The sequence below is a fragment of the Carassius auratus genome, chromosome 32 (genome assembly GCF_003368295.1).
Source record: "Carassius auratus strain Wakin chromosome 32, ASM336829v1, whole genome shotgun sequence".
Lineage (NCBI taxonomy): Eukaryota > Metazoa > Chordata > Actinopteri > Cypriniformes > Cyprinidae > Carassius > Carassius auratus.
Genome location: NC_039274.1, coordinates 14,317,384 through 14,326,502, shown reverse-complemented (window position 1 = coordinate 14,326,502; position 9,119 = coordinate 14,317,384). Strand labels below are relative to the sequence as shown.

General features: G+C 35.3%; 1 protein-coding gene across 2 annotated transcripts in view; it reads left to right on the top strand.

The window, feature by feature from the left end:
• The first annotated feature begins 3,001 nt into the window (after positions 1-3,001).
• The window catches only part of LOC113051662 (dnaJ homolog subfamily B member 6-like), a 29,071-nt gene continuing 22,953 nt past the window's right edge, over positions 3,002-9,119 (top strand). The window contains exon 1 of one of the 2 annotated variants that reach the window (XM_026215586.1): positions 3,002-3,275. The gene's annotated coding sequence lies outside the window, so the exon portion shown is untranslated. The remainder of the gene's footprint in view (positions 3,276-9,119) is intronic. The other variant, XM_026215587.1, reaches the window with a different exon arrangement.

Below are 9,119 nucleotides of genomic sequence, written 5' to 3'. Positions count from 1 at the left end.
AAGAGAGCAGGGGGAACTTTTTATTCCACCTTGGATCCTCTCCATATATCCTCCCAGCCTCAGTCTCACCCTCCTCCTCTAAACTCCTCCCTCTCTGACCAAATCTCAGACAGGTGTAATTGGGTCTTAAAAAAACAACTTGTCCTATAGCTATGAAGGATCGGTCTTAATTATGGGAAGATTTATTTGGGCATATTACCTCATAATGGATTATAGCTCAAACTTAATGCCTCTGGCCATCAATCACATCCACGTGCAAAAATATACCAAAGGTATTTTATAAAGCTTTTAGAAATGTTATTATTGCACTTAAGGTCAAGTCATTTCACACCAGAATGTGAAAGCTTAAAGATTTCATTTCAGAGAATTCATTAGGAACAATTAATGGGTTTTATAAAACCCTTCACGTTTAACAGAGTCTGATTTCCTCTTCTAAAGGGAGGGACTTATTTCTATCTTTTTTTTAAATTTTTATGTAGATTATTGAATTGTGTTAAATTGTTTTGTGAAACATGAATTAAATATATAATTTAAACATACAATTGATCTTTGTCAATGTAGAAACCCCCATTTCAGTAGCATTTACATAAACTTTACAGTTTTATTCCTATCCATATCCGGAAGGTTTTTACAGATGCATTTGCTCATCAATAATTATACATTCTTTTCATAAAAATGTTGAAAATATGCTTATTTTGTTCTGGAGGTGACCGTATTTTCTGATTTATGGAGTGATTAGATGGATATCTTAAATCCCCTCTGTAAGAACCTTTGACTCTAATTTACAAAGTCTACAAAATGAACAAGAATTATGAACCAAGCTTCAGACTGTTTTGTGGTAATGTATGCAAATTTGTATATCTAATTAGATTTTCTGCAATTTGCATGTTCAAACATTTCAGAAAAGTTGTAATACAAAAATGTTTGCAATTCTGCACATAAGATGATTTGCCACAAATTTGAACAGATTTTTAGAAAAATGTTTATATATAAATAAATATATATATATATATATATATATATATATATATATATATTTAAATCTGTTCAAAATTGTGGCAAATCTTATGTAAATTTACAGTTTTTTCAAAAAGATGACTGTAAGATGATTACGGTTAACATTATTTCTAATGTATCATAAACATGGTACAGTAACTGCCGTATATAAAGATGAACAGAGAAATTCGTTTACTACATTAGAAAGGTGTGCAAGGGTGCCTCCCTGTGGAGTTTTTTTGACACAACTAAAAATAAATGATTTTATAAAAGTTTTGAAATGCAGCATTTATAAACCGAGACCTCTGTTATTACAAGATAAGAGTCTAATTGAATCATTGATATTGGAAGAAGGCACATATTGGTATTATCTCGCTGCTTAAATGGACACTGAATGCATGATCAAGAAAGAAAGAAATTTCACCCTCTGCTGGCCTATACAGTTTTAAATCTGTAGCTGAAACACCTACACGTTTTACATAACACTGTCACTATAGTTGAATGCTTTTCTGAATGCTTTATTCCCTCCTGCAGAGATTCCTATGGAGCCTGGAAATTTAGTAATTTTCTAATTTGATATGCTTATACCGTTTTTACGCTTTGCACTGTATGTTAAGCCCCTGTTCAAATATGTAATGTTGTTCGATTTAAAAGTGCTTCCACAACTATTGCCTAATAAAATAAATTAATAAAATAAAGCATTTCAAATAATAAGAATAAAAATAGTTATCTACTTATTTTAAGCCATTTAATTAATATAATGCTAGGGAAACAGAACGTAACCAATAGGATTCTGCTGCACTTTCACACACTAACATTCTTTTATAGAATGCAGCCTTACAAGATGTTCTTCCAACACATTCTTCTTACTATTTACTTCTTTTGACATCTTAATGCTGTCTTAACCAGTTCCAACATGAACTCATGGGGAGCGGACAAGAGCAATTTGTCATCTCATATGTGTTTCCTGCCAAATTGTGCGAAAAAAGCTTTTTGACAACAACAACAATATATATATATATATATATATATATATATATATATATATATATATATATATATATATATATATATATATATATATATATATTTCTAAGATATATATATATATATATTTCTAAGATATATATAAAGAATTATGTATTTAAATGTGTTTTGCTAAAGAGATTCTGGTTATTGTTATCAGAGTTGAAAACCCAGAAAGCCCATCCGTGTTGGTTTCCACATGAGTCACTGTCTCATGAATAATCATCCTTATCTTTATCAGGAAGCAGGAGGGGACAAGGCAACATCTGAATTCAATGCATGCATCATGTCCTGTCTACTAAGATACAATCATTTGGACGAATCCTGAAGGACATGTAAACATATCCGCCTCCGCCTATAATATTCCATAATTCTGGGGGAAATAAAAATCGTTTTTGAAGGAGTGGTTAAATACACATGGCAGTCCCTAATTAATTTTGACATATGGATTTGTTCTAGAACCTAGCTCATTAAACATGGAGTTATGGTGACTGTCTGGGCATTGAGCGATCTGGTTTCACACACACACACACACACCCACACACACACACCCAGTGAGAGCAGCCAGTCACAGGTCACACCTCTCCCGACTCACCCTTTGCTTCACCTGTAAAGGTGACGCTGCGTATATGGAAATCTGTTTTATTTTAAAATGTTTCCAGCGTTACTTGTAGTAATTCCATTTGTTTTACTAGTTGGAATTAAATTACAGAGCTCTATTATTCAGTTCTTTCTAGTAAAATTGTTATAAGTAGCCTACAAATGCAATTACGACGAGTATCGCTGGGAATATTTTAAGATTAAAATGGCTTGCCATAGCTGCACTTTCACTTTTCACTTCACAGGACACTTACTTGATTATATGTAGATTAGATATTAGTTTTACAATAAATAAATAAAAAGTCTTTTTTGACAATTCCCCCCATATCACAAAATAATTAGTTGACACATCGCAGAATCTCCCTCAAGCTGTTCGAGTAACAGGAAGTGACGAAACGGCTCTTAGAAGAGGTCGGCGGATTGTTGGAGAACATTAGCGACATCCCAATATCGGGGATAAAGAGTCACACGTCTGCTGATCCTTGTCCTTCACATGGGAAACTTATTCTGATCACAAACGAAGAGAAGAACAAACCGAATCATTCCTTTAGGGGTAGAAAAAAGGAACTCGACCTCATCATCACTGGGACACACACTGGAGGTCCGAATAAAGCAGCGGGATAAGGACACCTGTACGTTATCCGTTACATAAGGTTGGTGAGTTTTAATTTGAGATATGATGATTTTTCGGTTTGCTTTAATAAGGAGATAACGTTGCAGTCTGTTTCACAATCTAGTGAGCTGCCTAACCAGACAACATCCCTGGCGCGTTTCCCCCGTTAAATTCAATGGCAGAGAAAATAGGATGGAAAGATGATCAGTGTTACATGTAAATCTCAGACAGTGTCTTTTATTTATGTGTAACGTAAACTGACATAAGCAGGTGATACGATTCGAACCTGGCGAACTGTGGCTCGATTTTCTAGAACTTTTCGCTTCTGGTCACACCTGTAATATTATTGCTTTGAAATGTCATACGAACCTGAGACATGATGGACATTTTTTCCCCCTTTAATTAGTGCTGATGCTGTTTATAGAAATTGTGGACGGAATTAAAGAGATCACATTGCTCTTCAATCGCTCTTCAGTCTGTAGAACAACATAAGGACAAGGAAAAATCTAGAAAGTGAGCTGAAGACTGTTCACGCACGGCACTGTTTGGCAGAAAGTACCTGAAATCATCTCGGTTTACACTTTTAGTAGGAAGTACTAAAAGTCTGACATCTTTGACGTTTTTGTCTGCAATTTCAAACTGACGCATTTTCATATTTAGGCATGCTTAATAAGGACTCCTAAAACCTTTTACATTGTAATCCATTAAGGACTATACTGATTTGTAATATTATTATGTGTAGTACGTCATTTTTAGTTCGAGAGAAGCTGTTCAAATTTGTTAACCTTCCTCAGGGGTAAAACGGTTAACTGGGGTAGCATAAGACAGTTCGACTGTGCTAGTATAAAATGGTGTTAGATGTGACCAAGTGAACCAGCAAATTGTCCCTTTAGTTCTCAGTGCTGTCAATGTTTCTCTGAAAGATCAATGCTTTCAAAAATGCCCAGTGTAGGTTTTGCCTTTGTGATGGTACCAGTGTACATTTCATTCTCTTTATGGCTATATCACTATCCACCTTGATTTCAACATAAGAAGAGGCAGAATTTATTTGAAACTTTTTATGTCTTCCATCCAGTCAACAACAACGTGTTATTTAAGCTGTAAAAAATAATTCACTGTTGCTTGATGTGGCCGACAGACAATATTTATTATTTTAATCATATTACAATACATGCACAATAATTGCTTAGTACTTAAAAACCGATTTTAATGGCCTAATGTCAATCAAATCAATCAAATCTCTCTTTGGGACAAAGAAGTTACCCTTGTAAATAGTCTTTGGTTGCCAGGCATCTTCTATAAGGAAGTGTGTCTTTTTCTTCTAGAAATTACCACAACGTGTCACTGTACTTGTTCAAAGAAAGAGAAACAATTTTCTTAAGTTTCCTTGTAGCATTAGTCAGAAACTTGAATCATTTGGCCATAAACCTCAAGCAAACACATAAGCAGTGCATTAAGCTGTCCTCTGGTTCAGTCTGTCACACCTTTGCCGAATAATGATTCCCATTATCCTATACAGCAGTGCATCAACTGGTCACATTGACAAACACATGCTCACTCAAATAATCTCTCTTTCTAAATTCTCATAGAAGGAAAAACAATAGAAGGTGAATGGGCACACTGACAGTTTGTATTGATTCAACACCTGGCCAACGAACCCAGCTATTTAATCTACTGATCTGATATTGCCTTCAGGCATCCCCGCAAACACCCATACATCCCCATCCTATCATACTGGCTTATTTTTAGGACTGTTCCTGTTGTGTACCTCTTTGCCTTTCACGTGTAGATGTCTAATTTAGCCTTTCGAACCACTGAACCAGTTTCCACCAACAAAAACTGGCTGAGCTGTGGTCAGCTTTGGCGCAAGTTATTGCAGTCAAGTGATCTGCTTTGAGCTGAGCTGACAGCCTCCTCTTAGTGCCACTATGAGAAGCCAGAAAAACAAAGCTCAAGAGAATTCCGCAGCCATTTCACATGTTCACACATTTGTGAGCTTGCCCTGACTGCTGTTTCATGTCGAGGAGCTAAGGAATGTTCAACAGAGACTTGGAAGAAGATAGGACAGAGGAAAAATAATCATGGAGAGAGGACTGTTGCTTAAAACTGTGTTTTCGCGAAGAGGCCGTCTCAAAAATGTGTTTTAAATTGAATGGAGCTGTGAGTCAGGAATGTTGGCTGTGGGGCAGAAGGTGTGGTTTAAAAAAACGCACTGAATGATCCAGTTAAAGAGAACAGGTGAAGTGGAGGGGGGTGTATTGAGTATTAGGATTATGTCCAAGCCATAAGAAAATTGGCATCCATCAATCCTTGACAAAATTCTACATAGTGTCCTTTTGTTCTGTTTACTTAGTGTGTGTGTGATTATTTATTTATATATTATTTATTTGTTTGATTGTGCTCTCAGTTACCAATAGTGTTCTCCTCTTAACACAAGTTCACAAATGTAATTCCATGGTTCAGGCTCTATACTAAAATCAACACACGAATTGTAAAGAGAGAAATTACAATCCTTTTTTTTTTTGCAGTAACAGATTTTAAACTTAAATTGTTTTAATGGTTAATGTTCAGTGCTTATTTATTTATTTTTTGTCTCTCCATTTGTTACAGTAGGTGTTTTTTACATACTAAACATTGCCAAACATTGTTGTAAAATTTGAGTATACTTAGGTCCTGCAGATAATCTTTCTGTGCTTAATCTTCATGTATTAAATATTAGCAATATAGTCCATTTTTTTTAGTGCCTAGATGAGCCTTGATAACCATTGTGCCAATAAACAATGGACGTATTCTTTTGAACAAATATGAGATTTTATCTTATATTCAATTAAATGAAAATAAATGCAATCAGAGCATTGAATGACTGGGTTATTTTTTGTGCATATCAATTAAAATTAAGTTGTATTTTAAGACCGGAATACATTAGCCTACACAACTTTTGCCTCCTAGGCATGGGCCAATTACCTGTTTCAATGTATTTCCCGTGATTTGAAAATGTCACAAAATTTACCTGTTGCCATTTCTGTGGTATGGTGTTTTTCCTGTCTCTTCAAAGACTGAAAGTGTACAACCCCTGTATATCCTGCTGGTGTGAGCAGTCAGTCAGCTGTGTGTAGGATGCTGAAGGCGGTGAACCCCTGGAACAACCGGCAGTTTTTTTCATCAGCCGATCTCTGTTTTGGATTTGCTCAAACTGAATTGCAATTATTTTCCAAAATGACAAGTCTGTAAATGGCTGTTCTTCAATAATGAATGAATGAATGAATTAATTAATTAATGGATGAATGAATTATGCCTTTATATAGCGCTTTATTGTGTATTGTTGTACACCCAAAGCGCTTTACAATCATGTGTGTGTGTGTGTGTGTGTCTGTGTGTGTGGGTGGGTGGGGTCTCTCCTCAACCCCCACCAGTGTGCAGCATCCACCTGTTACAGTACAACAGCGCCAGTGAGCACCAGCTACAGGTGGAGAGGAGAGAGAGTCATGGAGCCAATCAAGTGGATGGGGATTATTAGGAGGCCATGATTCACAAGGGGGGCAATTTGGCCAGGACACCGGGGTTACACACCTACTCTTTACGAGAAGTGCCATGAGGTTTTTAATGACCACAGAGGGTCAGGACCTCGGTTTGATGTCTCACCTGAAAGACAGTGTTTTTTTTTTTTTTTGACAATATAGTGTCCCCATCACTATACTGGGGTGTTAGGACCCTCACAGACCACAGGGTGAGGACCCCCTGCTGGCCTCACTTACACCTCCTCCAACAGAAACCTAGTTTTCCCAGGAGGTCTCCCATCCAGGTACTGCTTCAGTGGGACACTAGTCTTGGGCTACAGGGTGATACGTGGCTAGAAAAGTTTAGGTGGTATTTTCTTTTCATCTTGTCTGTATATAATGAATATTAAAGCAGTGTTTATTAGAACGGAGCTGCTTTGCTTGCAGCGGTAAAAAATGCAATGCTGAATCGCTGCTGTTCCATTGCACCATCGATGGTGTTCTGAAATGATGATTATTATTTTTTTTTATCAAATGTAAATTCATGTCCCAGTCACATGTTCTTGGTTGATTAAACATAAACATAAAAAAAATGTGTATATGTGTGTGTGTGTGTGTGTGTATATATATATGTGTGTGTGTGTATGTGTGTGAATATATATTTATGTTCAGCAGTTTATAACAGTTAACTTTAAACTATTTTTTTTAAATTCTTCTGTTCATCAGTCATTAAAGCTCAATAAATCCTGTCACAGACACCGAGGTTTAGGGTGCTTTCTTACCTGTAAATTGATTGCATTGTTCCGAAATCGATTTGCTCTGCTCTCGTTATATTAATTTATAATTTTGAGCAGGAGTCCAGTATTCGTTGGGAAAACATTGTTAAAAACATTATTACTATATGAAGATGTAATGATGATCTACTAAGAAGATTTATATCGAAGTATTTGAGTTTTTTACTTTCTTTTTTTAAATGAGTCTTCCCATTAATTACGTTGCATTGTCAGTTCACATTGATTCACAAAACCATAACGTACACGAACACAAGAGACATGATTTATCGCATGAGCCAATCACAGCCAAACATAACCAGTCATATCCAATCGTATTGAGATGTAGGCATTGCTTCCTCTCACGTGATTTTCCCCTATTCATCTCTATTATCCCCCACCAAATCATCCCCAGTGGGCTCGAGGGAGGCGAGAGAGTCGCGTACTCCTGCTGTTACTTTACCTTCTGGTATAGCAGTTGCACAAGGTTTCTTTAGGAATACAAGTAATTTATATAATTTTTAATGTTAGATTTTGTAATATTTGCGTTGTTTTATATTTGTTCTACAAACAATCTTTTTTTCTCATCTAATATTTTGAGTAGAGGCTGCCTTCCTTGTCTAATTTGGAGGAAACGACCCAGATACTTATACAAATATATATATATATTGGATTTTACCGATAGCAAGGTTGGACCACACTGGCCGATACTGATTAATTAACCGATAGTTTTTAAAATGGATACTGACAAAAAAAAAAAAAAAAACGTAAAAGTAACTGTAATGGTAATTGTTGAAATAACCACACTCTAATAGGGCCCTATGAAATCTGTTAAATTCTTTCCTAAATTCCTTTTTTTTTTTTTAATTCCAAATACAGTTATTTACATTTTCTGGATTCTGTTTTTTACATTTTAATTTTACTCCACTCCTTTTTAATAGTTAAATTAAAGTTTAATCATAAAGTAAGTCTAATTAAATAAAATCATGAAACGTATACATTTTCAAATCAGTTTAATAAAAGTTTAACAAAAATTACATGATTAGGGCCCTATGAAATGTTTTATTTTTTCTCACCATTATTTTATTTTATTGTTACCAAATTCTGTTTTAGCATGTCTAATTATTTGAATGCATAAAACAACTTATTTATTTTTTCTTAAAGAAGCTTAATTTTTTTCCCCTCAAAAATTCAGTGTATTTAAATTTTTATTTCAAATCAAGGCATGAACCGTGAACTGTTGAACTATTGGGTGAACTAAATGTATTTATTTTAAAAATGCAATAAGTTTTATATTATAGCTCTGTAAATGAAACATACAGACTTTATTAGAGCCACAGAAAGACAAAGTTTCGATGGAAATGCTCAATATACAATTCATTATGTACATTTAACAACGATTCAGGTGGAAAATAAAATGTAAATTAATGGAAAACTATGTGAATGGCGCTCTGATGTGCAGCAGGATTTTCTGTCTGAAGTTTTCGCTCTGCTCAGTGCAGCACCACGTGACAAACGCGGAAAACTATCGACATGGATTTTTGCCGATAACCGATTGTTCCAGCAATCAACTATCGGTGCCGATTAATCGGTAAAACCGATAAATCATCGACCTCT